Here is a 27,481-nt window from a genome sequence, read left to right on the forward strand (position 1 = left end):
ATCAACTCTATGCAAAGGAGATGTGTTGAACTGCGTGGGCAAAAGGTGGTCACACCAGATAAGGACTTGTTCTCTGACCCCCCAGACACCCCCAATATTGTAAAACTGCACATTTTAGAGTGGCCTTTTATTGTGGCCAGCATAAGAGCTGTGCAATAATCATGCTGTCTAAACAGCATCTTGATATACCACACCTGTGAGGTGGATGGATTATGTTGGCAAAGGAGAAGTGCTCACTAACACAATTTTGAACACATTTGTGCACACTATTTGAGAGAAAATGGCATTTTTTGTATATAAAAAAGTCTTAAATTTTAGTGTGCACATGAAAAATGGGAACAAAATAAACGTTGGAGAGCCCATATCATGGTGTCATGACTTTGAAAGCTTCTGATAGGTTTATTGTCAATATCTGAGTTAATTAGAGACACACCTGTGGTTGTAATTTAATGCACACCTGAAACACGCTGCTTCTTTGTGTAGCATCATGGGAAAGTCAGAGGAAATCAGCCAAGATTGTGAAAGAGAATTGTGGACATGCAATAGTCTGGTTCATCCTTGGGTGCAATTTCCAAGTACCTGACATGCCTCGTTCATCTGTACAAACAATTATACACAAGTACATACATGATGGGAATGTCCAGTTATCATACCACTTAGAAAGTAGATGGGTTCTGTGTACCAGAGATGAACGTGATTGGTCAGCCATGTGCATATCAACCCAAGAACAAAAGCAAAAGACCTTGTGTAGATGCTGGCGGAAGCTGGTAAAATTGTGTCATTATCCACAGTGAAACGAGTACTACATCAACATGGGCTGAAAGGCCACTATGCCAGGAAGAAGCCATTACTCTAAAAGAAACATACAAAATCCAGATAAATGTTTGCAAATGCACACAGGAACAAAGACCTTAACTTTTTGAGACATGTCCTGTGGTCTGGGGAAACTAAAATTGAATTGTTTGGCCATAATGACCATCGTTATGTTTGGAGGAAAAAAGGAGAAGCTTTGAGGCCTAAGAACACCATCCCAACTGTGAAACACGGTGGTGGAAGCATCATGTTGTGGGCTTGTTTTGCTGCAGGAGAGACTGTTGCACTATACAAAATAGATGGCATCATGAAGAAAGAATATTATGTGGCAATACTGAAACAACATCTCAAGACATCAGCCAGGAACTTAATGCTTGGGAGGAAATGGGTCTTCTAAATGGACAATGACTCAAAGCATACTGGCATCCTGGTTATAAAGTGGCTTAAGAATAACAAAGTCAATGTTTTGGAGAGGCCATCACATAGCTCCGATCTCAATCATTTTGAAAATGTATGGGCAAGCTGAAAAGGCAGGTGTGCGAGCAAGGCGACCTACAAACATGGCTCAGTTACACCAGTTCTGTCAGGAGGAATGGGCCCAAATTCCTATCAACTATTGTGAGAAGCTTGTGGAAGGATATCCAAAAAGTTCGACCCAAGTCATACAGTTTAAGGGCAATATTACCAAATATTAATGAAATGTATGAAAACTTTTGACTTTGCAGAAAGGAATAAATATGCCTTCAAACATTCTCTCTCTCATTATTCAGGCACTTAGCAAATATTAATAACTAGCTGTACTACCTGGCTTCGCCCGGGTTAATAACTGCTGTTAACAAAATAGAATGTATTAACAAAAATGTATTCTGCACACAAAAAACACAAAACAAATAGATATAAATGTAATTATTAAATTGTTTATTTAAATTGGCCAAGTAATGTGAAGTAATCTTCTACTCCTTATGCGAGAGCCTTTTGATAGACGACATTCTTAGTTCTTCCTTCAGCTGCAAAGTAACTGTCTCTCTGTTCCTTTCCCATTCTCTGTCTGTCTCCCCCTTTGTATATATCTCTCTGTATCTCTCTCTATCTCTTTGTCTGTCTATCTCTTTCCCTGTCTATCTCTGACTGTCTCTGTCTCTTTCTCTGTCTGTCTCAATCTCTTTCCCCGTCTGTCTATCTATCTCTTTCCTTGTCTGTCTATCTATCTCTGTCTCTTTCCCTCTCTTTCCCTGTCTGTCTCTTTCCCTCTTTCCCTCTGTCTCTTTCCCTGTGTCTGGCTCTTTGTCTGTCTCTTTACCTGTCTTTGTCTGTCTCTTACCCTGTCTGTCTCTTTCCCTCTCTTTCCCTGTCTGTCTGTTTCCCTGTGTCTGTCTCTGTCTCTTTGTCTGTGTCTGTCTCTTTACCTGTCTGTGACTGTCTCTTAACCTGTCTCTCTCTTTCCCTCTCTTTCCCTGTCTATCTCTTTCCCTGTCAGTCTGTCTCTTTGTGTCTGTCTCTTACCCTGTCTATGTCTGTTTCTTACTTTATCAGTGTCTGCCTCTTTCCCTGTCTGTGTCTGTCTCTTTCCCTGGCTGCATTGTGACACGCCAACATTCCATTTAAGGGCGTGGCTGCGCATTCTTCTGAAGTTCTGGCTGCACTTTGGCTCCCAGCTCCATTCGCTTTAATGGAGGCAGGTGTTTTGGTGAATAACTGTAATGCTGGGTTCACACATAGCGACGCAGCAGCGATCACGACGGGTGACCTGACCTTATCAGGATCGCTGCTGCGTCGTTACATGGTTGCTGGTGAGCTGTCAAACAGGCAGATCTCACCAGCGACCAGTGACCAGCCCCCAGCCAGCAGCGACGGGTGGAAGCGGTGCTGCGCTTGGTAACTAAGGTAAATATCAGGTAACCAAGGGCTTGGTTACCCGATATTTACATTGGTTACCAGCGCACACTGCTTAGCGCTGGCTCCCTGCACGCCAGAGTACACATTGGGTTAATAAGCAAACCCTTGCTTATTTACCCGATGTGTACTCTGGCGTGCAGGGAGCAGGGAGGCGGCAGCACAGGCAGCGTGAGAGCAGCGGACGTTGGTGACGAAGGTAAATATCGGGTAACCAAGGAAAGGGCTTCCCTTGGTTACCCGATGTTTACCTTGATTACAGCTTACCGCAGGCTGCCAGAAGCTGGCTCCCTGCTCCTTGCTCGCTTCAGTTCGTCGCTCTCTCGCTGTCACACACAGCGATGTGTGCTTCACAGCGGGAGAGCAATGAGCAAAAAATGAAGCAGGGCAAGCAGCAACGAGCGGCGACCTCACAGCTGGGGCCAGCTCGTTGCTGGATGTCACACACAGCGTCAGCGACGGGATGTCACTGCTATGTCAGAGAAAATGGTAACGTAGCTGTGTGTGACACCACCTTAAAGCGCGGGGTTAAAATTTCCCCTCAAAACATAGCCTATGACGTTCTCAGGGTCCAGAAGTGTGAGTGTGCAAAATTGTGTGGCTGTAGCTGCGACGGTGCAGATGCCAGTCCCGGACATACATACATACACACACACACACACACACACACACACACACACACACACACACACACACACACACACACATACATACATACATACACACATTCAGCTTTATATATTAGATGTTGTTAATCCCAATTGACCTAAAGTAGTTGGAAAGGTTTATTCTGACCATGTCAGATAGTGAGAAAAACATGTGTATTTTTAGATAGTGTAAGTAAGCTTCTGGTTTCAACTGTATATATATATATATATATATATATATATACACACTGATGAGCAAAATAGTAACAATGTTTTGAACTTCTGACTTTTAGGCTCCATATCTTACCATCCACTACAGCTTTTTGTTCGTGAGACTGCCTTCATTTTATAGACAATCATCTTGTCTATCCCATACAGAAATTTTACTTGCAACTATTTAGCATATGATTAGTTTTGCAGATTCTTGTCATGTTACTGCATTGTTCCTGTTTTGCTCCTACAAATCTAAATTTAAATTTTTATTATTTTGTTTGTATTTTGTAAATTCACCTTTCACAGCAAAACAGTAACAATGCAGCGACATGAAAAAAAAATAACTAATCATATTCTAAGTAGTTGCAAATAAATTTATGCATAAGATAGCCAAGATGATTGTCTATTAAATGATGTTAATGTCACCCTTAAAGCTGTAGTGGATGGTGAGATATGGAGCTTGAAAGTCAAAAGTTCAAAACATTGTTACCTTTAGCTCGTTAGTGATAAATTTTACGAAAACGTATCGTTTAGTATTAGAATATGGGGGCAATATACATCATAATATGGACTCAATCGTATACCTTTATTAAATGTTTAAAGAAAAATAAGTGTTTAAAGGGAACCTGTCACCAGACTTGTGCCCTGTAAACAGTGGCCACCACCAGTAAGCTCGTATATACAGCATTTTAGAATACTGTATATAAGTGCCCAGGCCGATTTGTATAACATAAAAACAGCTTTTATTATACTCACCAGCGGGGCAGTTTGGTATGATGGGCATCGTTGGTCTTGGTCCGGCGCCTCCTCTATTTTTGCAATCGCCATCGCATCCTACGTCATCCACAAACAGTTCTCTAGTGCGGTTCTGCGCCTATGCACTTCTCTGTTCCCAACTGAGGGCAGATCAAAGTACTGTAGCGTGAATGTGTGGGTGTTCTTGACCTTTCTCCGTGCCTGTGCATTACATTACTTTAATCTGCCCTCAGCAGGGCAGATTGAAATGCGCGTGTGCAGGAGCGCAATGGAGAACTCCGAGGGAATGACGTAGGATGTGTCATCCACACGGAACAGGGAAGGAGGATGGCGATCGCAAGAAGAAAGCAGGCTCCGGATCAAGACCAGTGATGTCCATCAGACCGAACTGCCCCATACTGCAGGTGAGTATAATAAAAGCTGTTTTTTATGTTATATAGATCGGATGGGCACTAGAATACTATATATAAGAGCTTACTGGTGGTGTCCGCAGATTATATTGGACAAATCTGGTGACAGGTTCCCTTTAGAAGAGTAAGATAGTCCCTATTTCCATGAATATGTGTCCATATGTGTTGGTAGTTTGTGGTCACAAATTACATCAACTTTAAAGGGCTGTCTGGGACTCACACTTTTATGACCTACCCATGCAATAAGTCATAAGTATGAGAATGGTATGAGTCTGACATCTGGTACCCCCATCAGGTCATATCTGCACTAACAGTGGCTGGATGTTAGCAAAGTATGACGCATAACAGCGCTAACAGTGACTGGATGATAGCAAAGTATGACGCATAACACCCATTCAAGTGAATTAGAGGTAAACTGCAGTTGAGGTGTTCCACTGTACATTGCTTACATATGGCAGCTGCAGAGCAGGAATAAGCTAATAACTGGTGTTATGGTAACAGGTGTCAGACCGCTATACTGTAGGTCTCGTACCAATGACCGATCCCTCCTTGCCATCTTGTATATGGCTGTGAAACAACTGGAAGCAGCAAAAACCTCAACAGACACTCTGTATGTAGTAGGACAGTAAGATTGTTAAAAACTGCCACTTTAAGTTCAATCACTCTCCATCCAAAAATAAATTGATTACTAGGAAATGAAACCTTAGTGTTCTTTGCAAGATCTCTGCAGGTTATTTTTTAAGAAGCTTCAAAAAATTATGGAAAAAAACAATGGGATAAGTTTGTCTCTCATTTATTTTAATTAATTAATTAAATTTATTTTAATTATTAATTTCTAGGGTTTGTGTTTCTTGAGATTGCATATCAATATATGACTGGCAGTAGTATATCACTGTTTCATCTTCAGAAGAAAGACCCACCTTGTCTCTTGTTGGGACCGCTTGGCTTTCTCAAGAGGCTGCTTGGTCAGCTACTGACTATTACATCAATATCCTTCCTAAGAAAGCCTCAAATAAGTTAAATATCTATTAATTTCCTAATCTATCCAAAAAGATGTAAGATGATAGTCAGATCAGTGAGTGTCTAAGTAACCTGATATACCCTGGCTCGCTCTAGAGAGACAACTATGTCTAGATTCATATGTAGAATTGTGGCGCTCCTGAGGCCTCAGTTGCCACAGGGTACTGCACCTCACTTAAGTTGCGGTAATCATCTTGGATTCAGAGGAGGTCGGTACCGGATCCACTTACACAACTCATACACACAACCAGGTTGCCCTCCCCACTGGGGACCGGGCTAGGGTCAGGCTTTTAAGGCAGTGACCAAACATGAGGGGTAGTCACCCACTAGTGACAGGGACCCGGGGGATGAGCAGCCACCAGGGGGAGTCAGGAGCAACACAACAGTTAGGGAGTTCTCCAGCAGGAGAGTAAAGGAGCAGACGGATTACCGGTGGCTCTGGTGGGACGGAGGAGTAAAAACGGTCACCGAGGGGAGAGCTTCATTGCTCCCTTGGGACCAGCACAGCTCAGGGTGCAGAACCCTAGGGTGAACCATACTTTAGGTTGGATCATCAGAATCTGCAGGACAGGGGGGGTTGCATGTCACCCTGACCACCACAATGCCCAGAGCACAGTGCTACATAGGGTCTGGAGTCAAGACCCACGTTGGGCCCCACAGCGGACCTGCGGCACTTGCATACGGGACGGGAGACAACAAGTCGAGAACCGGGGTCCCCAAGTAGCTTCAGGCGACGGGGATCCATTATAACATGCGGGGTTCCATCACAGAGGAGTCCAGTGCTTCGGAAGCGACAATCGGGTTACTTAAAGAACCATGAGTAAAACACCTGGAACCCGCAGAGACATTGTCCGCCTGTCCTTGCTGGCGCCGGCGCTCGCCATTACTACTCCCCCCATCATCCTCCACGGGCCAGCTCCACCTGTGGGGAGCAGAAACATCTTAGCTACTACTACTATCAGCCCCAGAGGACAGCGACAGCAGCAGCTGTCAAAACCATCATCATCACCACCCCATCATCATCATCACCACCCCTGCTCCTTTATTGTACATCTCAGGGCCATGTAACCAGGCAAAGGGCCACCCCGTGACATCCCCCTTACCCGACATTACCGGTCCAATGACGAGTAACTTAACCCCTTGGCCCATGGGTGCTTCAGAAGCATATTGTGACTTTACATTGTATGGGAAGGCACAATGGCTAGCAATGCATGATAACAATGTGGTTAACAATTGTCAATCTATGTGAAGGCAAATTGTGTTTGTCATTTTACGGTGGCGCCATGTGTGGATTAGACTGAATGACATTGTAATTCACACAACTGCTTGTAAACCCATGTTTTGAAGATTGACAATGACTGAAATAAAACACTTGCTTATCATAAAAGAGGTTCTTCAGAAGCTTAGGTGTGTGACTAAAAAAAGTGAATGAATCACTTTTTTCTAGTTTCCCATTGTCAATGATACGTGGAGGAAAAATTTTAGGGACATTAACATTTAAAGCACATTTGTAACTTTTATGTAATCATTCATGGATGCAGTATCTAAATTGGAATATCACTTTAAAAAGCTTCGGACAATGATTCTTCACAGTTCACTGTGATATTGAAATCAGTATATGGAGGAAGGGAAGTAAGAAATCCTTTGTACAATGTTTTCACAGAACTACATGTGCCAATTTTATTTTTGTAGCCTCGAGGGATTTCCAATTGTTCACTCTTCACCCAAACCCTCCCTATATTTATCTTGCAGAGAGCAAAGCTTTCATCTGCTTATCAACGAAGCAAATAAAGTATTTTCCCCATTAATAAATGACATTAGGACAGTTTTAATAATGTAATTGTTTTATAAATACATTAAAAAAATTGGATTGGAGCACCCTATTTACAAAGACCCTGCACCAAGGTTTAACCATACAGAATTAGCATTTTTTAACCTAACATGCAAGATATACAGTAGACTATACCATCAGTAGTATAGCTGTGGCGCCCTGGACAAGCCAGGGGCCACAGAGCACAACACCCACACACCCCACACTCCCAGCAGGCACACCGAAGTCAGACACAAAACCCTTGTTGCCTTCCTCCAGGGGCTGATGATCACACCAGGGGGTGGGCCAGGCGGTTGGTCCCGCCCACCGAGGAGTTCACAGTCCTGGAGGCGGGAAAACAGACAGTCGAGTTTTGACAGTGAAAGTGGAAGGAGGAAAGTGTGGTAGTGGAGCAACTGACTGACAGCGTCCGGTTGTGTGGCCCGGGCGGAACAGCAAGGTTGGCAGACGGTGGTAACCGTCTGCAGGAGTGGCCTATCTGAGTTACCGTAAGGACCGTGGATGGGCGGTGGCCCGGCGGTACCGGACCGGTACACAAAGAGAAGCCAGCACCATCTGGCAGGGGCTTTTCGGACCCCGGTAAGGCTAGGAGTCGCCGTGAATTTGCCGAATCCGTTAGTGAAGGGGACCTCCTGGGTTTCCAGAAGAAGATGAAGGAGTCGTCACTCTGCATGACATGGAGGCCACTTACATCCCCTGGAGTGGAAATAACGGGTATCAGGCGGCCCTTCCTCGCCGCGCCTGCTATGCACTGGAGGGGCTGGTGCCCGTGTTCTTCCACCCAGAGCTGGGTGGGGAGGACGAAGGTGCACCATAAGGGCAGCGGAATGCCGTTGTCACCGTCCCCGTTGGGACCACTACTGTTTAAAGTTATGAAAGTTTTGCAAAAATGATAAGGATAATCTACCGATGAAGTCACCTGATTGCCATCTGATTTACTATTGATTGAAACCGGTTGTTGCCGGCACCGTTGTCCCCGTGGGGACCATTCAAAAAGTTGCATAAAGAACTAAAGAACTCTTTATGAACAGGCCCGAGAACTTGCAGGGCAACCACAAACTTGTGGCATGTAAATAAAAATGTTTGTTGTGGCTTCCACCGTTATCGCCTCCGGAGAGGCAGATTGGAGGAACGGCCCGCAGTGGAGTAGGCTGGGGTTCTAGCCACCACCGGAACCGGTGGCAATCCTCTGGGGGTTTCAGGGGTTCCCCATGGACGTGGGTCCCCTGAAAAGGATAGAACCCGCTCGGGCAATTTGTGCTGGACTGGGGTCAAGGGGTGCTGCCTGTTTGCTTAGGGGCATCATCAGGGCCAGGTTGCTTGGGTGGAAGAGAGCGGAAGCCGTAACCGTAACGTTTTAAGTAAGAGTACCTCCCTATGTGGGAAGAAGTTATTATAATTGTATGTGTGTTACCGTTTTTCTATCTTTTTCAGTTGGTGAAAATAAAACCGATGATGGACGGGCAGCCCGCGGACGGTCTGCATTTAACTAAGGGGGAATGTGGCACCGTGGACAAGCCAGGGGCCACAGAGCACAACACCCACACACCCCACACTCCCAGCAGGCACACCGAAGTCAGACACAAAACCCTTGTTGCCTGACTGACAGCGTCCGGGTGTGTGGCCCGGGTGGAACAGCAAGGTTGGCAGACGGTGGTGACCGTCTGCAGGAGTGGCCTATCCGAGTTACCGTAAGGACCGTGGACAGGCGGTGGCCCAGCGGTACCGGACCGGTACACAAAGAGAAGCCAGCACCATCTGGCAGGGGCTTTTTGGACCCCGGCAAGGCTAGGAGTCGCCGTGAATTTGCCGAATCCGTTAGTGAAGGGGACCTCCTGGGTTTCCAAACAGTCAAGTCCCGACAGAAGGCAACTGTTTCTCAGGGCCAGCGCCTGCAGGCAAAGAGGGGCTCCTCCAGCCCATATCCAAGCTGGGGAGCGGGTTACCGGTGGGAACCCATCGGAACCATCAACCGTACTTAGGTGCAGGGAAAGGCAGTCACCATCAACCTGCCGGGAGAAACAACACCGCAGCCGTCTGTGGGACCCGTCCATCCAGCCGAGTGTTTTACCGAGAACTGTGTCTTCATCATTGGGCTGAGTGAGTACCACCGTGCCGTGCGGCACAGCGCTGTCCCTGCGACCCTGCACCTCGCCAGGCCCCGTAACCCGCCTGCCATCCATCCCTACCCCATCACCGGGCCCCGGGACAACCAACCCCCTACCCACGGAGGGGAGAACTAACAATAAAGCTGCTCCCTGTCACCGCTCCTGGGATCCCCGTCCAGAGCAGCGGTGTTGTCACCATTATCACCACAGCCGTGGGTGGTGTCACAGACAATAAATCCCCACAATCAATCCAAACCCCCTTTTCACTCACGGGCGAGGAGCGCCGCTCGAGTCCCCGGGATCCGGCCCACCGCTCGAGCCACCACCGAGCAGCAGCACCAGCAGCCGGACCCGAGCAGTGGGAGAGCGCAGCGTCCCTTCCTCCGCCCGCGACATAGCCACCCAGGCCTATGCTACTTTTAATGTGTCGGAGCCATAATATAGTATGGGGGAAATACTGGGCGCCATAATACAGTGGGGAGGGCTACTGGGGGCAATATTACAATGTGTGGGGACACTAGGGGTCATATTACAGTGTGGGAGGATACTGAGGGCCATATTAAAGTGTGAGGGATACTGGGGACCATGCTACAGTGTGGGGGAAATACTAGGGGCCATATTACAGTGTGGAGAATATGGGGGTTATGATACAGTGTGGGGGATACTGAGGGTCATATTACAGTGTGGGGGAAATTCTAGTGGTCATATTAGAGACTGAAGGAATTACTGCAGGACGAAATATAGCGTAGAAGGATACTGGGAGCCATATTACAGTGTGGGGGAAATACTGGGGGCCATATTACAGTGTGAGGGAAATACTGGGAGTCATATTACAGTGTGTTTGAAATCCTGGGTGCTATATTGCAATGTGGGGAAAACCTGGTGGCCATATTGAAGTGTGGGGTAAACTGGGGGCCATGACAGTGTGGGGGAAATACTGGGGGTCATATTAAAGTGTGAGGAAAATACCGGAGGCATGATACATTGATGGGGGATACTGGACGTCACATTATAGTGTAGGGGAAATACTGAAAGCAAGGACACAGTGTGGGGGAAATACTGGGGGTCGTGTTACAATGTGGGAGAAATACTGAGGGCCATCATAGAATTTGAGTAGGGCTACTAGCGCTGTCATACAGTGCGGGGGCTACTGAGGGCTGTCTTACAGTGGGGAAGGCTACTGAGGGCTGTCATACAGTGGGCGATACTGGGGTCTGTCATGCAATGGGAGGGGGCTACTGTGGGGCCCATCATGCTGTCTATAGGGAGCTGTGTAGCTATATGGGAGCTGTGGGGAGCATCATGCTGTGTAGAGGGGAACTCTATATGTGGGAACTCAGGAGACATTATCAAATGTTAAGTGGGCACTTGAGAAGCAATATTATTATAATAGGGAACTCAGGCATTTATTATTTCTAGGAGGCAAAACATGGCACTGTTTTCTAGGGCACTTGCACAAGGGAGTAATATTTTTATTAATGGTGGAATTTTACCATCTAGAGGGCAAAAAGGAGGCATTTTACTTTGTAAGAGGTACAGTGGTGGAAATTATATGGGGTACTAAGAGGCTTAGTAATAGGGACACATATGACAGCAGCGGCTCAGCTTTGGGGTGACTCCCGAATGAGGAGATTGTGCAGGTTAGGAACAGATGGTGATGGTGCTGGAAATGAGAGAAGTCAGATGTGTCTTCTTTTGTAGTCTCTGCAGACAAGCCGTGGCTGGAAGAAGTTGTTATATCAATCTGGGCAAGATGTAAAAGATGTGAAAAGTGAACGACTCCATCAGAAGGAACGTCAGCTGTAAGTCACCATCTATAACTGTACTGTAATCTTTTATATGTTCTGCACCACCAGTATTCTCCACTATATGGTCACTGTATGGAGGTAATAACGATGAAATTCTTTGTATAGTGATTTTCAGTAACAGCCCAATCATCTACTGAGGTTTCCCTATAATTATGATTAGGCAGCGCCACCATAGTTATACAAATGGTTATCTTGTTAGGGGCCAACTCAAATGTTTCACCCCCCCCTTTTCCGAGCTGAACCCCTAGCTACGCCTCTGTATACCATGATGGTGGAAAGTTCCTTGATGCAGAAAACTGTAAATAGACACTTAACACACTACAAGCCACTTGGCAAGTTAGGTGTCAAGATAACTTTCAATGTGCCTAATGTTAGTAAATGCTACAGCTGTATACAATTCGTTTTAATACTTTACATTTTCAGGTCTGCTTTATGGATATTAGTTGTCAAAATTTTTAAAGCTTTGGCTTCTTAAGATTATTTTACAAAAACATCATTTACCTTTACAGCACTGAACGTTCCCTCTTACCTTGAGATCAAAAAGTTGGTGGCTTAGGTGTCCGACATGTCTATATCAGGCTTTGTGTTTGTCAGTAATCTTGCTGCCTCAAGGATGAAGACATTATCCAGAGATGCCCTGAAACAATGCAAGGGGACAGCCAAGTCTTCAAGTAGCTTAACCTCACATTAGCTGAACAAATCTTAAGCAAAAATGATCTTAGGTGTTTGATACTCCTTACTACCGATTTGGTAACTTGTCAGTTTCATACAATGTATTGAAAAATTGTATATTCTTTTGTTTTGTTTTTTATATTTTTCATCTAGTTTATATATCAGAAAAATGAATTTCTATTTTGTTACTAATTTTCATTGAAGAATCAAGTTTTTCATTTGTTCAGCTATCAAAATTATATTCACTAATACTTAGGCTGCACATCAATACAAAGACTAATACTCTAAACAATTCATGAACCCCAGTGGATTTTTTCTTTTCATTTTTGTAAGCTGTTGCATTTTTCTGAATATATATCCATGTTGTTTAGACGTGCCACAGACAGCTACAGTGTAAAAAAGGCTAGACTTCCTGGATTAGTATTATGAAGACTTGAAGTGGTCTTTACTGAGCAGATCAGCAAAACGATCAATAATGCTCATAAGTGGGCAGTAGGTATGACTTACCTTAAGGTGCTTGTAAGGTCGAGAGTAAACTGTGAAGTATTCCGATAGATAATGCCGAATGGTACACAGATTCAGTGATGGGACGTAGAAGATCTGAGTGCAGGATGCTGAGAGGAGGAGCAGGGAGAAAAGGGCAGGACGTGGTTCAGCTTATTTTAACTCATTGTCTGTAATGTTTGCACAATGTAAAATGAATAAGTAAAAATGAGTTAACCGAGTGCTATTATGCCAATACTACCAAGTGCAGCAGATTTCGGCAAATACTCTCATTAAAATGCAATAAAATAAAATAACTAAAGTAAATCTGCGCTTCTTAACAAATGAGAATAATCGAATATACTTGAGAAATGTTCTATTTGGGTTTATTGTGAATTTGTGTATTTTATGCAATTGATTATGCTTAAAACTCGCAATAGTGAAATCTAAGGGTAACAGAATCACTAGGTTTCAGTACTAGTGACTAAAGAACCCGTTACACACGTCGATTTATCTGGCGATATGTCGTCGGGGTCACGGATTCCATGACGCACATCCGGCATCGTTTACGACGTCGTTGCGTGTGACACCTATGAGTGACTCAGAACGATTGCAAATAGGATGAAAATCGTGGATCGTTGACACGTCGTTCATTTTTAAAAAATTGTTCGTTTTGGGGAAGCAGCCGACATATTGCTCCGTTTGACACCCTGCCAACATCGAACAACATTCAAACGACCGCCTGGGTCCAACAATATATCGTTGATCGCTGCTGCATCGATTTTGAGATCGTTACGTGTTACAGCAAATAAACGACACCGGCAAATCGTAAATACGATCTGGGTGTGTCACATCGCACATGCGATCGCACGATAAATCTACGCGTGTAACGGGCCCTTAACTCATGAAGGTTGATCAAGGAGGGTATATATATGTTGTTCTGGTGAATAGTAACATATATTCGCGTTATAAGTAAGCTCTTGGATTGAAAATAAAAATAACTAACTATATATATACACAGTACAGACCAAAGGTTTGGACACACCTTCTCATTCAAAGAGTTTTCTTTATTTTCAGGACTCTGAGAATTGTAGATTCACATTGAAAGCATCAAAGCTATGAATTAAAACATGTGGAAAAAAATGTACTTAAAAAAGTGTGAAACAACTGAAAATATGTCTTATATTCCAGGTTCTTCAAAGTAGCCACCTATTGCTTTCATTACTACTTTGCACACTCTTGGCATTCTATTGATGAGCTTCAAGAGGTAGTCACCGGAAATGGTTTTCCAACAATCTTGAAGGAGTTCCCAGAGATGCTTAGCATTTGTTGGCCCTTTTGCCTTCACTCTGCGGTCCAGCTCGCCCCAAACCATCTCAATTGGGTTCAGGTCTGGTGACTGTGGAGACCAGGTCATCTGGCGTAGCACCCCATCATTCTCCTTCTTAGTCAAATAGCCCTTACACAGCCTGGAGGTGTGTTTGGGGTCATTGTCCTGTTGAAAAATAAATGATGGTCCAACTAAACGCAAATCGGATGGAATAGCATGCCACAGCAAGATGCTGTGGTGGGCATGCTGGTTCTGTATGCCTTCAATTTTGAATAAATCCCCAACAGTGTCACCAGCAAAGCACCCCACACCATCACACCTCCTTCTCCATGCTTCACGGTGGGAACCAGCCATGTAGAGTCCGTCCGTTCAACTTTTCTACAAAGATACGGTGGTGGGATCCAAAGATCTCAAATTTGGACTCATCAGACCAAAGCACAGATTTCCACTGGTTTAATGTCCATTCCTTGTGTTCTTTAGCCCAAACAAGTCTCTTCTGCTTGTTGCCTGTCCTTAGCAGTGGTTTCCTAGCAGCTATTTTACCATGAAGGCCTGCTGCACAAACTCTCCTCTTAACAGTTGTTCTAGAGATGAGAAGGTGTGTCCAAACATTTGGTCTCTACTGTGTGTATATATATATATATATATATATATATACACACACACATGTGCCGCCCCCCACGCCTGTAGCAGCCGGGCTGAACGTATCCGAACCCGTTGTGTTTGGCTCATGAGATCCTCTAGGACCCGGGGGTCACGCGGACATGCTGAATGAAAAGGGGGACGTATTTGTACGGGCTTCCCGGTATGGAACATGGGAGTCCGCTTTCGGCTTTTTGTGTACCTGAGGAGCCGTGCCCACTGACGCTGACCCGTGAGATCTACCGGGCCCTGGTGGTTGCCCTATCCCTCTCTGTGGGTGGTTGTCTGCTTTTGGGACTTTGGTTGGGACAGGACCTAAAATCCTGCCCTCAATTGGTTAATTAGCTAGGCCGTTGGTTCCGGTCCTGGCTTGAGGGTCCAAGTACCCCCTCTGTGCACGGTTTCCGGGTCGGTTCTCCGGTGTCGGTACCGGCGGGTACCAACCCTGTCCCGGTCCACCTCGGATCATCGGCTGCTGTCTTCCCGTCGCCTGCTGACGGGGACCACTGTCTGCCACCTAGCCAAGGCACCAGGGCTCCGACCCTGGCGCCAGTCAATTTGAGCTTCACCTCCACTGGAGCTACACCTAGCCCCAGCCTCCACTCCTCTCAACTTGAACTCTAGACTCAATCTGACTCAATCTGCTGTTTCCCACCCCGGGCTGTCTAGACCCCTAGGTGGGCGTTTCCTAACCGCCTGGTCCCGCCCACTGGTGTGCCTGTCTTGCCCTGAGGGGGGTGGCTAGGGTTTCAGGTCGGATGTATGTAACCCTGTGAGGGATGGTGTTATGCGGGGGCCTCTTGTGTGACTACCTGGTTTTGCCAGGGCGTCACACATACACACATATATAAGTAAGTATATGTAAAATACCAGAACAAAAAAAAAAATAAGCTATCCTATATATGAATACTAGCTGTAGTACCCGGCGTTGCCCAGGATAGTAACTGTCTCTCTCTCCCAGTCTCTGTGTCTGTGTGTCGCTGTCTGTCTGTCTGTCTCTTTCCTTGTCTGTCTGTCTCTCTCTCTATCTCTGTCTGTCTCTATGTGTGTGTCTGTCTGTTTCTCTCTTTGTTCATCTGTCTCTTTGCCCGTCAGTCTCTTTGCCCATCAGTCTCTTTGCCCATCTGTCTCTTTGCCCATCTGTCTCTTTCCAGGGCTGTCTCTTTCTAGGGCTGTCTCTTTGCCCGGTCTGTCTCTTTGCCCGGGCTGTCTCTTTCCAGGGCTGTCTCTTTGCCCGGTCTGTCTCTTTCTATTTCTGTCTCTTTGGCCGGCTGTCTCTTTCTAGGTCTGTCTCTTTGCCCAGCTGTCTCTTTGCCCATCTGTCTCTTTCCAGGGCTGTCTCTTTGCCCCTCTGTCTCTTTCACCGTCTGTCTCTTTCCCCGTCTGTCTCTTTGCTCATCTGTCTCTTTGCCCATCTGTCTCTTTGCCCAGTCTGTCTCTTTGCCCGGTCTGTCTCTTTGCCCGGTCTATCTCTTTGCCCGGTCTGTCTCTTTGCCCGGTCTGTCTCTTTCCAGGGCTGTCTCTTTCAAGGGCTGTCTCTCTCTGTGCTTGTCTGTCTGTCTTTTTCTGTCTCTCTCTCCATCCGTCTCCCTACCGACATCATATTACCTCACACATAAGCTTCTTATACTAAAGGCCACTTTACACACAGCGACATCGCTAGTGATGTCGTTGGTGAAAGCACCCGCCCCTGTCGGTTGTGCATCACGGGCTAATCGCTGCCCGTGGCGCACAACATCGCTAACACCCGTCACACATACTTACCTGCCTAGCGACATCACTGTGGCTGGCAAACCGCCTCCTTTCTAAGGGGGCGGTTCGTGCGGCGTCACAGCGGCATCACTAAGCGGCTGCCCAATAGAAGCAGAGGGGCGGAGATGAGCGGGTGGAACATCCCGCCCACCTCCTTCCTTCCTCATTGCGGGTGTCCGCAGGTATGGTGATGTTCCTCGTTCCTGCGGTGTCACACATAGCGATGTGTGCTGCCGCAGGAACGACGAACAACATCGTCCCTGCAGCAGCAGCAGCAGCAATATTTGAGATTAGAACGCCGTGTCAACGATCAACGATATGGTGAGTATTTTTGACAGATAACGGTCGTTCCTGCATTTCACACACAACGACGTCGCTAACGAGGCTGGCTGTGCGTTACGAATTCCGTGACCCCAACGACATCTTGTTAGCGATGTCGTTGCGTGTAAAGCCCCCTTAACAGTTTATTTTGTTCCTATAGCAACCACTGACAGTTGCTATTTATAGCCTGTAGCTCCCACCTCCATTCAGTTTAATAGAGGCAGGATTTTTGGAGACTTAAGACCGCTTTACACGCTGCGACATCGCTCAAGTGAACTCGTTGGGGTCACGGAATTTGTGACGCACATCCGGTCGCTTTAGCGATGCCGTTGCGTGTGACACCTTTGAGCGATTTTGCATCGTTGCAAAAACGTGCAAAATCGCTCATCGGTGACATGGGGGTCCATTCTTGAATATCGTTGCTGCAGTGGAAACAAAGTTGTTCCTCGTTCCTGCGGAAGCACACATCGGTACGTGTGACATCGCAAGAACGAGGAACCTCTCCTTACCTGCCTTTCGCCCGCAATGCGGGGAAAGAGGTGGGCGGGATGTTCGTCCCGCTCATCTATGCCCCTCCGCTTCTATTGGGCGGCGGTACAGTGACGCAGCTGTGACGTCGCTGTGACGCTGAACTAACCGCCCCCTTAGAAAGGAGGCGTTCTGCCGGTCACAGCGACGTCGCAGGGCAGGTAAGTAGTGTGACGGGTCTCGGCGATGTTGTGTGCCACGGGCAGCGATTTGCCCATGTCGCACAACCGATGGGGGTGGGTACCCACGCTAGCGATATCGGTCACGATATCGCAGCGTGTAAAGCGGCCTTAAGTGTAAAGCGCGAGGTTACATTTTCCCGCCCAAACATAGTCTATGACGTTCCCTGAGTCACATGGGATGTCTGTGCAAAATTTCGTGATTGTAAATGCGACGGTGCGGATTCCTTTAGTGGACACACATAAACACACACACACACACACACTCAGCTTTATATATTAGATATATACTGTATATATGTATATATACGCATAAATATATATATTTATATATATATATATCTATATATATATACATACACATATATATATATATATATATATATATATATATATATATATGCATACACACATATATATATATATATATATATATATACTGTGTAGATACGGTACAGATCAAAAGTTTAGACACACCTTCTCATTCATAGAGTTTTCTTTATTTTCCTGACTCTGAAAATTGTAGATTCACATTCAATGCATCAAAACTATGAATTAACACATGTGGAATGAAATATTTAACAAAAAAGTGTGAAACAACTGAAAATATGTCTTATATTCTAGGTTGTTCAAAGTAGCCACCTTTTGCTTTGATTACTGCTTTGCACACTCTTAATATTCTCTTGATGAGGTTCAAGAAGTAGTCACCGGAAATGGTTTTCACTTCACAGGTGTGCCCTGTCAGGTTTAAGAAGTGGGATTTCTTGCCTTATAAATGGGGTTGAGACCATCAGTTGTGTTGTGCAGAAGTCTGGTGGATACACAGCTGATAGCCCTACTGAATAGACTCTTAGAATTTGTATTATGGCAAGAAAAAAGCAGCTGAGTAAAGAAAAACGAGTGGCCATCATTCATTTAAGAAATGAAGGTCAAGTCAGTCCAAAAAATTGGGAAAACTTTGAAAGTGTCCCCAAGTGCAGTGCCAAAAACCATCAAACGCTACAAAGAAACTGGCTCACATGAGGTCCGAAACAGGAAAGGAAGACCAAGAGTCACCTCTGCTGCAGAGGATAAGTTTATCCAAGTCATAAGTTTATCTAAGTCACCAGCCTCAGAAATTGCAGGTTATCAGCATCTTAGATTAGAGACCAGGTCAATGCCACACAGAGTTCTAGCAGCAGCCACATCTCTAGAACAACTGTTAAGAGGAGACTTTGTGCAGCAGGCCTTCATGGTAAAATAGCTGCTAGGAAACTACTGCTAAGGACAGACAACAAACAGAAGAGACTTGTTTGGGCTAAAGAACACAAGGAATGGACATTAGACCAGTGGAAATCTGTGCTTTGGTCTGATGAGTCCAAATTTGAGATCTTTGGATCCAACCGCCGTGTCTTTGTGCGACGCAGAAAAGGTGAACGGATGGACTCTACATGCCTGGTTTCCACCATGAAGCATGGAGGAGGTGTGATGGTGTAGGGGTACTTTGCTGGTGACACTGTTGGGGATTTATTCAAAATTGAAGGCATACTGAACCAGCATGGCTACCACAGCATCTTGCAGCGGCATGCTATTCCATCCGGTTTGCGTTTAGTTGGACTATCATTTATTTTTCAGCAGCACAATGACCCCAAACACACCTCCAGGCTGTGTAAGGGCTATTTGACTAAGAAGGAGAGTGATAGGGTGCTACACCAGATGACCTGGCATCCACAGTCACCAGACCTGAACCCAATCGAGATGGTTTGGGGTGAGCTGGACCGCAGAGGGAAGGCAAAAGGGCCAAAAAGTGCTAAGCATCAACTACTTCAAGACAAAGTCTAACAGTCTGTTCAGTAGGACTATCAGCTGTGTATCCACTAGACCTCTGCACAACACAACTGATGGTCCCAACCCCATTTAAAAGGCAAGAAATCCCACTTATTAAACCTGACAGGGCACACATGTGAAGTGAAAACCATTTCCGGTGACTACCTCTTGAAGCTCATCAAGAGAATGCTAAGAGTGTGCAAGCAGTAATCAAAGCAAAAGGTGGCTACTTTGAAGAACCTAGAATATAAGACACATTTTCAGTTGTTTCAAACTTTTTTGTTAAGTATTTCATTCCGCATGTGCTAATTCATAGTTTTGATGCCTTCAATGTGAATCTACAATTTTCATGAGTCATGAAAATAAAGAAAACTCTTTGAATGAGAAGGTGTGACCAAACTTTTGGTCTGTACTGTACATATATATATACTACAGTTCAAAAGTTTGGGGTCACCCAGACAATTTTGTCTTTTCCATGAAAAATCATACTTCTATTTATCAAATGAGTTGCATAATGAATTGGCTCCAATCAAGCGCTGTCCACGGGGTATGGCATGGCGTTGCAAAATGGAGTGATAGCCTTCCTTATTCAAAATCTCTTTTACATTGTACAAATTGTCCACTTTACCAGCACCAAAGCAACCCCTGACCATCACATTACCTCCACCATGCTTAACAGATGGCGTCAGGCACTCTTCCAGCATCTTTTCAGTAGTTCTGCATCTCACAAATATTCTTCTGTGTGATGCAAACACCTCAAACTTCGATTCGACTATCCATAACACTTTTTTCCTATCTTCTTCTATCTAATGTCTGTGTTCTTTTGCCCATACTAATCTTTTCCTTTTATTAGCTAGTCACAGATATGGCTTTTTCTTTTCCACTCTGCCTTGGAAGCCAGCATTCCGGAGTCGCCTCTTCACTGTAGACGTTGACACTGGCATTTTGCGGGTACTATTTAAAGAAGCTGCCACTTGAGGACCTGTGAGACATCAATTTCTCAAACTAAAGACTCTAATGTACTTGTCTTGATGTGCAGCCGGGCCTCCCACTTCTCTTTCTACTCTGGTTAAAGCCTTTTTGTGCTTTCCTCTGAAGGGAGACATTTCCAAGTTGTACACTGCCCGGGACTGAGTACCCCTTTCATTGGGCGACACATTCATACTGCCATCTGACATGCCATCTGGTGCCTTTGAATTACACAGTCAGACTGTGGCGTTGACCAGTTGTGTGCTTACTAGTGATCAGTCTAGCAGGAGTTCATTTCTACTGGCCTGTGGATTGCTGCTAAGGTCACAGGTTACTGGAGACCTATCACAGCTGCCTCTGCCCTTTCAAAAATGATGGCGCCTACTGTATTACTCCATTATGGTGCGTTATTTGGTGTGTTGTGGAAATATTCTTGTTGTCTGTTTATTTCCTCCCTGATTCTTTATTTCCTTCTGAGCACATATTGTCTTACCTCTGTGTGTGTGCAGTGAGTTTGAGTATTGTTTTTTCCCTGTCTGTCTATTTGTGTGGGATAAACCACTCCTGTCCTTGCCCTCCCCCGGGGGTGGGGAGAAGGGGTATAGACCAGGGCTATTCAGGAGCTAAGGTAAGGCTGGCGGTCCAGACCGCTTTACCATCAGAAGAACTGTGCCTCGGGGAAAAGGGACAGCTAGGGCCTCCCTATTCCTAGTTACCTCGCCACACCCTATCACAAATACGGAGCCACTACAAGGCACTACACTACTACAAGGGGACAATATGGGACATTACTACAAGGGGTCAATATGGGCACATTAGCAAAGGGGAAAATATGGGCATATTACAACAAGATGGGTGCAATATGGGCACATTACTACAAGATGGGGGCAATATGGGCACATTACCCCAGGGGACAATATGGGCACATTACTACAAGGGGACAATATGGGACATTACCACAGGGGACAATATGGGAACATTACTACAAGATGGGGACATTACTACAGAGGACAATATGGGAACATTACTACAGAGGACAATATGGGCACATTACCACAGGGGATAATGTGGGCGCATTACTACCACAGGGGACAATATGGCACATTATTACCACAGGGGACATTATGGGCACATTACTCCCCCAGGGGACAATATGGGCACATTATTACCAGAGGGCACAATATCGGCACATTATTACCACAGGACACAATATGGGCACACTACCACAGGGGACAATATGGGCACATTATTACCACAGGGGACAATATGGGCACATTATTACCACAGGGCACAATATGGGCATATTATTACCACAGGGCACAATATGGGCACATTACCACAGGGGACAATATGGGCACATTATTACCACAGGGGACAATATGGGCACATTATTACCACAGGGCACAATATGGGCACATTATTACCACAGGGGACAATATGGGCACATTATTATCACAGGGCACAATATGGGCATATTATTACCACAGGGCACAATATGGGCACATTACCACAGGTGACAATATGGGCACATTATTACCACAGGGCACAATATGGGCACATTATTACCACAGGAGACTGTGGAGACACAGGGCTCAGTGGGTGCTCTCGTCCGCTAAAACCCGCCGCCTTTAGAAAGACAGCGTGGCTCAGGGCTCATCCCAACTGAACGCCGGCCTCCTTAACCGTGGGCGTAACACTACTCAGACAACACATAACCAGCAAAACACAAATGTAACAGGCAACAGAGTCTCACCCTTCCGCTGGCTCACTAGGGATTTAGAATGTCCATGCCTCAGAGGTTCCAGGGCTATTTACTCCAATTCAGCAGCACCCCGCTTTTGGCGGGCACCCACCGAGAAAGGAATAATCAGGAAGCTGTGTGAGGTCTGCAAAGTCTGTAACAGGTGACTGAACTGTCCCAACCTGAGTGTCCTCCTTAGGTAGTCCTGGTATGATGTTACAATCCTGGCAGCCGGAGTCGAAATCCCTAGGCTGTGGATATGGTCTCCAACCGGAACCGGAGTCCCTAGATTGAAGCCATAGGATATCCTGATCCTCTAGTCAGCTCCTGAGAGCTTAGACTGGATCCATCAGCATCCATCAACAACCTGGTGGCTTAAAGAAATCCCTTTTATAGCCACAGTCTTCCACTTGGATACACTGCGTCCTCATCGATTGGTTGGACAAGATCGCCTCTACCATTGGATGAATCTCAAGCTGCATGGACAATGTTCATCCAAATGATGTCTACAGAAAGACTGAGGGTATACATGTAGTCTGGGAGTCACCGACTAGACAATGGCTACTAAGGTAATCACATTAGCAATACACAACTACAATACAATGATTACTGGAAACGTCTGGAGAAACAATACGTCTGGCTTTCAGTGGCCAACACAATTACATGAGTCCAAAAGAGTCTTGTAAAAACAATGAGGGACTTATCCCCCGTCTAAAAACAATCTATCATCCTGTCTGGCTGAATTTTAAGAAACTTTAACCCATGAGAGTCCATGTCGTCACATTTCTCCCCCTTCTTAATATTAGCCAGACATGATAGGCTTCCGATCATCCTTCTCCTCTTGACGGCATTGTCCTTTTTAATGGTGAGGTCAGCAACAGAGGCTTGCATCTATACACCTCCCCCTGATTACCTTCCCCAAGTTGAGCAGCCATATTGTGGACAAGCACTAAGGTGGGGTCCATGAGTTGGGCCTGCACAAATCTCCCACTATCAATCCTCCCCCAGTCAATAGCCACAGTGTGGTTAGGCTTACTCACGGTTCTTGGCTCAGAAGTGGATGATGGAGACCGGGAATGCAAACCATCCCTGGAAAAGATGTTAGAAATATCCACATCAGGGTCCTGCTTGGCTTGGAGGTGGGTGATGGCTGCTTCAAACTGGATAGTCCTTGTCCTAGGTCATTCTCCAAAATGACTGGTGTGAGCAGGTAATTCACAAGCCCCACTTTCACTTCCCTTTGAGTGGTATCCGAAACAACAGGCTTGGTGGGGCCATCTATGAACCCCACTTCAACTTCCTCCTGGCTAGTCCCCGAAACAACAGGTGTGGGGAGGCTGTCCATAAACTCCATATGGACCTCTTCCTGGTCAGACCCCAAAGTAACTGGTGTGGGGACGGTGTCCATAAGCTCCACATCAGCCTTGCTCTGGTCAGTCTCCACAATGGCAGGTATAGGGAGACTGTTCCCAAGTCCCTCATCGATCGCTTCCTGGTTAGTTCCCAAAATACCAGGGGTGGGGATGCTGTTCATAAGCTCCACATCAGCCTTGCTCTGGTCAGTCTCCACAATGACCGGTATGGGGAGGCTGTTCACAATCCCCACATCGATCGCTTCCTGGTTAGTTCCCAAAATACCAGGGGTGGGGATGCTGTTCATAAGCTCCACATCAGCCTTGCTCTGGTCAGTCTCCACAATGACCGGTATGGGGAGGCTGTTCACAATCCCCACATCGATCACTTCCTGGTTGGTCCCCAAAATACCAGGTGTGCGGAGGCTATCCACAAGCTCCACCTCGACCTCTCCCTGGTCGGTCCTTAGGTCCAACTGCACACATGCCAGAGGAGTGTCTGAGCACTGGCCCTCAGCCAGGGAGATGGATAATTGGGAATCTGGTACAGGGTCTTCTGGGGAAACAATAACTGGGCTTACCAGGGTAATGGAGGAACCAGTGTCTCGTAGTCCCTGGCTCTTGACCGGCTGAGCTGGTAGATGGGCTCCAAGCATGCGGCCTCGGTTTTGGAGACAATCTTTATCTATATGTCCATGGCGCCCACATGTATAACAGCGCCATAGATTGGGCGAGTCACAGGCCCTGTTTGTAGTCCTTTGTTTTGGCGCAGCTTCTGCTGGGTAGCGGGACCATCCTTCTCGACCGGCTGGTGTTAGCAGTACTGCAGCTGGAATCCCATAAACATATTTCAGAACATAAGCCCTCTCTTCTCCTTAGGATCTAGGCCCCAATGCATCCAACAACGCTGTGGCTTGGGTCATCTTGGACAAAGTTGATTCCCGATTGTCACTAGATTCATGATGTGGCACATAGTTTAAATCCTCTGGGTCAATATCGGCGGGATCCTCATCGTCCTCTGCATCATTCTGGGCATCCCAACGGACTAATTTCTGGATCAAGTCTGACCGAGTCTCAGCGTTCCAGTAGATAATCTTTCGCCTCTGGCACAGATCCTGTAGCATCCATTTACTGCAGCGGTCGTAACTCCTCTCTTGTCCTTGTCCCATGGCTGAGCTGGTGGGGTTGGACATGGCAGCGTCCGAAACCTGAATGCCTCCCCTATGGCCTGCTGGATATGCTTATGTGCCTCCCTGGTTGTTGAGCCCTGGACGGTGTACGAAAACACCAGTCCGCTGCAGCTCCCCTGGGTAAACCAGGCTGCGTAGTATCCCACTGCTGCCACCAATTGTGGAGACACGGGGCTCAGTGGGTGCTCTCGTACACTAAAACCCGCCAGCGTGGCTCAGGGCTCATCCCAACTGAATGCCGGCTTCCTTAACCGTGGGCGTAACACTACTCAGACAACACAGGGTGAGGGAACCACAATAATTAGACTTTATTGGATCCCCAAACAATTAACGGCACATAACACATAACCAGCAAAACACAAATGTAACAGGCAACAGAGTCTCACCCTTCCGCTGGCTCACCAGGGATTTAGAATGTCCATGCCTCAGAGGTTCCAGGGCTATTTACTCCAATCCAGCAGCACCCCGCTTTTGGCGGGCACCCACCGAGAAAGGAATAATGCCAGAATCAGGAAGCTGTGTGAGGTCTGTAAAGTCTGTAACAGGTGACTGAACTGTCCCAACCTGAGTGTCCTCCTTAGGTAGTCCTGGTATGATGTTACAATCCTGGCAGCCAGAGTCGAAATCCCTAGGCTGTGGATATGGTCTCCAACCGGAACTGGAGTCCCTAGATTGAAGCCATAAGATATCCTGATCCTCTAGTCAGCTCCTGAGAGCTTAGACTGCATCCATCTGCATCCATCAACAACCTGGTGGCTTAAAGAAATCCCTTTTATAGCCACAGCCTTCCACTTGGATACACTGCGTCCTCATCGATTGGTTGGACAAGATCGCCTCTCCCATTGGATGAATCTCAAGCTGCATGGACAATGTTCATCCAAATGATGTCTACAGAAAGACTGAGGGTATACATGTAGTCTGGGAATCACCGACTAGACAATGGCTACTAAGGTAATCACATTAGCAATACACAACTACAATACAATGATTACTGGAAACGTCTGGAGAAACAATACGTCTGGCTTTCAGTGGCCAACACAATTACATGAGTCCAAAAGAGTCTTGTAAAAACAATGAGGGACTTATCCCCCGTCTAAAAACAATCTATCATCCTGTCTGGCTGAATTTTAAGAAACTTTAACCCATGAGAGTCCATGTCGTCACAGGGACAATATGGGCACATTACTACAGGATGCGGACATTACTAAAAGAAGAGGACCAGGTTGGAAATATTACTACAAAATGTTGGCCTAAATTACTATATGGTACGAATTGTAAAACGATATTACTTACAAGAAGGGGATAAAATGTAAAAAAAAAAAATCAAACTAAAGAATGATTTTTTTCCCCATTAAAAAATACTTTTTATATATAAACTCAAATAAAAAAGTGCACATTTATTATAATAAACGTGTGAAAAATGTTAAAAAAACGTGATCACAAGGTGTATAGAAAAAAATATGTGATCACTAAAAATGTCACTGGGTCCAGCAAAGAATGCGCTCCCCCAAATAAATTTTTTTCTATATGCGGCCCATATACTCAGCCGAGTTTGAGACCCCTACCTTAGACGATAATGTCAACGAGACCTGCTGATGCGCCTCATGATGATGAGCGCTATAAAATACAGTTAGTAGTGATGAGCGAGTACTAAAAAGCTCGGGTGCTCGAAGCTCGGGCCGAGCCTCCCAAGATACTCGTGTACTCGGCCCGAGCAACGAGCCCAATGTTATCCTATGGGAGACCCGAGTATTTTTGTGAAATGACCACCGGCAGCATGTAGAAACCCTAAAAATGGCACAAAAGTCTCAGAAGAGTGCTCAAATGACATGGCAACAGCATGGGGAAGACCCCTTGAAGCATTTATCACTCAAAAGTCACAGCTGTGAACAATTTTGTCCGCGTTTTACGCCATTTTTACGGACTCACCAGAAAACCTTCCAAAATGACACCAAAATGAATTTTCATGGCGGAAATGTTAAGGGCACATACCCAATAGTGAGATAGAGCTAATGTATGTTACTTTTTGAGATCAATACATGAAAGATTTTACGTAAAACATTGTGTGGCACTCCGATGTCCCTGAGAAGAGACGTACATAAAGGCCTCTGAGTCTAATGTGCCCATTTAGAGGAACTGAGTCTTTGTAGTATTTTCCTTTGCCAGGGCAGTCCAAAATTGTGAGGTTCACCAATGCCCCTGCATACAGACGTGCATGATGGCCTGTAAACCTGAAGTGCCCATTGTAAGGAAGTGGGTCTATTGTAGTATAGCCCTTAGGCAGGGCAGCCAAAAATTGGGAGGCTCCACGTTGTCCCTGGATAGAGACGTGCATGAGGGCCTCAAAACATTAAGTGTCCATTGTCAGGAAGTGGGTGTATTATAGTATAGCCCTTTGGCAGGGCAGCCAAAAATTGGGAGGCTCCACGTTGTCCCTGGATAGAGACGTGCATGAGGGCCTCAAAACATTAAGTGTCCATTGTCAGGAAGTGGGTGTATTATAGTATAGCCCTTAGGCAGGGCAGCCAAAAATTGGGAGGCTCCATGTTGTCCCTGGATAGAGACGTGCATGAGGGCCTCAAAACATTAAGTGTCCATTGTCAGGAAGTGGGTGTATTATAGTATAGCCCTTTGGCAGGGCAGCCAAAAATTGGGAGGCTCCACGTTGTCCCTGGATAGAGACGTGCATGAGGGCCTGTAAACCTGAAGTGCCCATTGGAAGGAAGTGGGTCTTTTGTAGTATAGCCCCTTGGCAGGGCAGCCAAAAATTGGGAGGCTCCACGTTGTCCCTGGATAGAGACGTGCATGAGGGCCTGTAAACCTGAAGTGCCCATTGGAAGGAAGTGGGTCTATTGTAGTATAGCCCTTAGGCAGGGCAGCCAAAAATTGGGAGGCTCCACGTTGTCCCTGGATAGAGACGTGCATGAGGGCCTCAAAACATTAAGTGTCCATTGTCAGGAAGTGGGTGTATTATAGTATAGCCCTTTGGCAGGGCAGCCAAAAATTGGGAGGCTCCA

The 27,481-nt window shown here is 46.0% G+C and overlaps 1 protein-coding gene across 2 annotated transcripts in view; it reads right to left on the reverse strand.

Moving 5' to 3' along the window:
* Positions 1-12,758, reverse strand: part of LOC142290181 (gap junction alpha-4 protein-like) — a 34,536-nt gene extending 21,778 nt beyond the window's left edge. Inside the window, exons 1-2 of one of the 2 annotated variants that reach the window (XM_075334119.1) lie at positions 12,679-12,758; positions 12,029-12,136 (exon numbers count right to left, since the gene is read on the reverse strand). The gene's annotated coding sequence lies outside the window, so the exon portion shown is untranslated. The remainder of the gene's footprint in view (positions 1-12,028; positions 12,137-12,678) is intronic. The other variant, XM_075334120.1, reaches the window with a different exon arrangement.
* Positions 12,759-27,481: the final 14,723 nt, after the last annotated feature.

This window comes from Anomaloglossus baeobatrachus, chromosome 2 (assembly GCF_048569485.1).
Source record: "Anomaloglossus baeobatrachus isolate aAnoBae1 chromosome 2, aAnoBae1.hap1, whole genome shotgun sequence".
NCBI classification, from domain to species: domain Eukaryota; kingdom Metazoa; phylum Chordata; class Amphibia; order Anura; family Aromobatidae; genus Anomaloglossus; species Anomaloglossus baeobatrachus.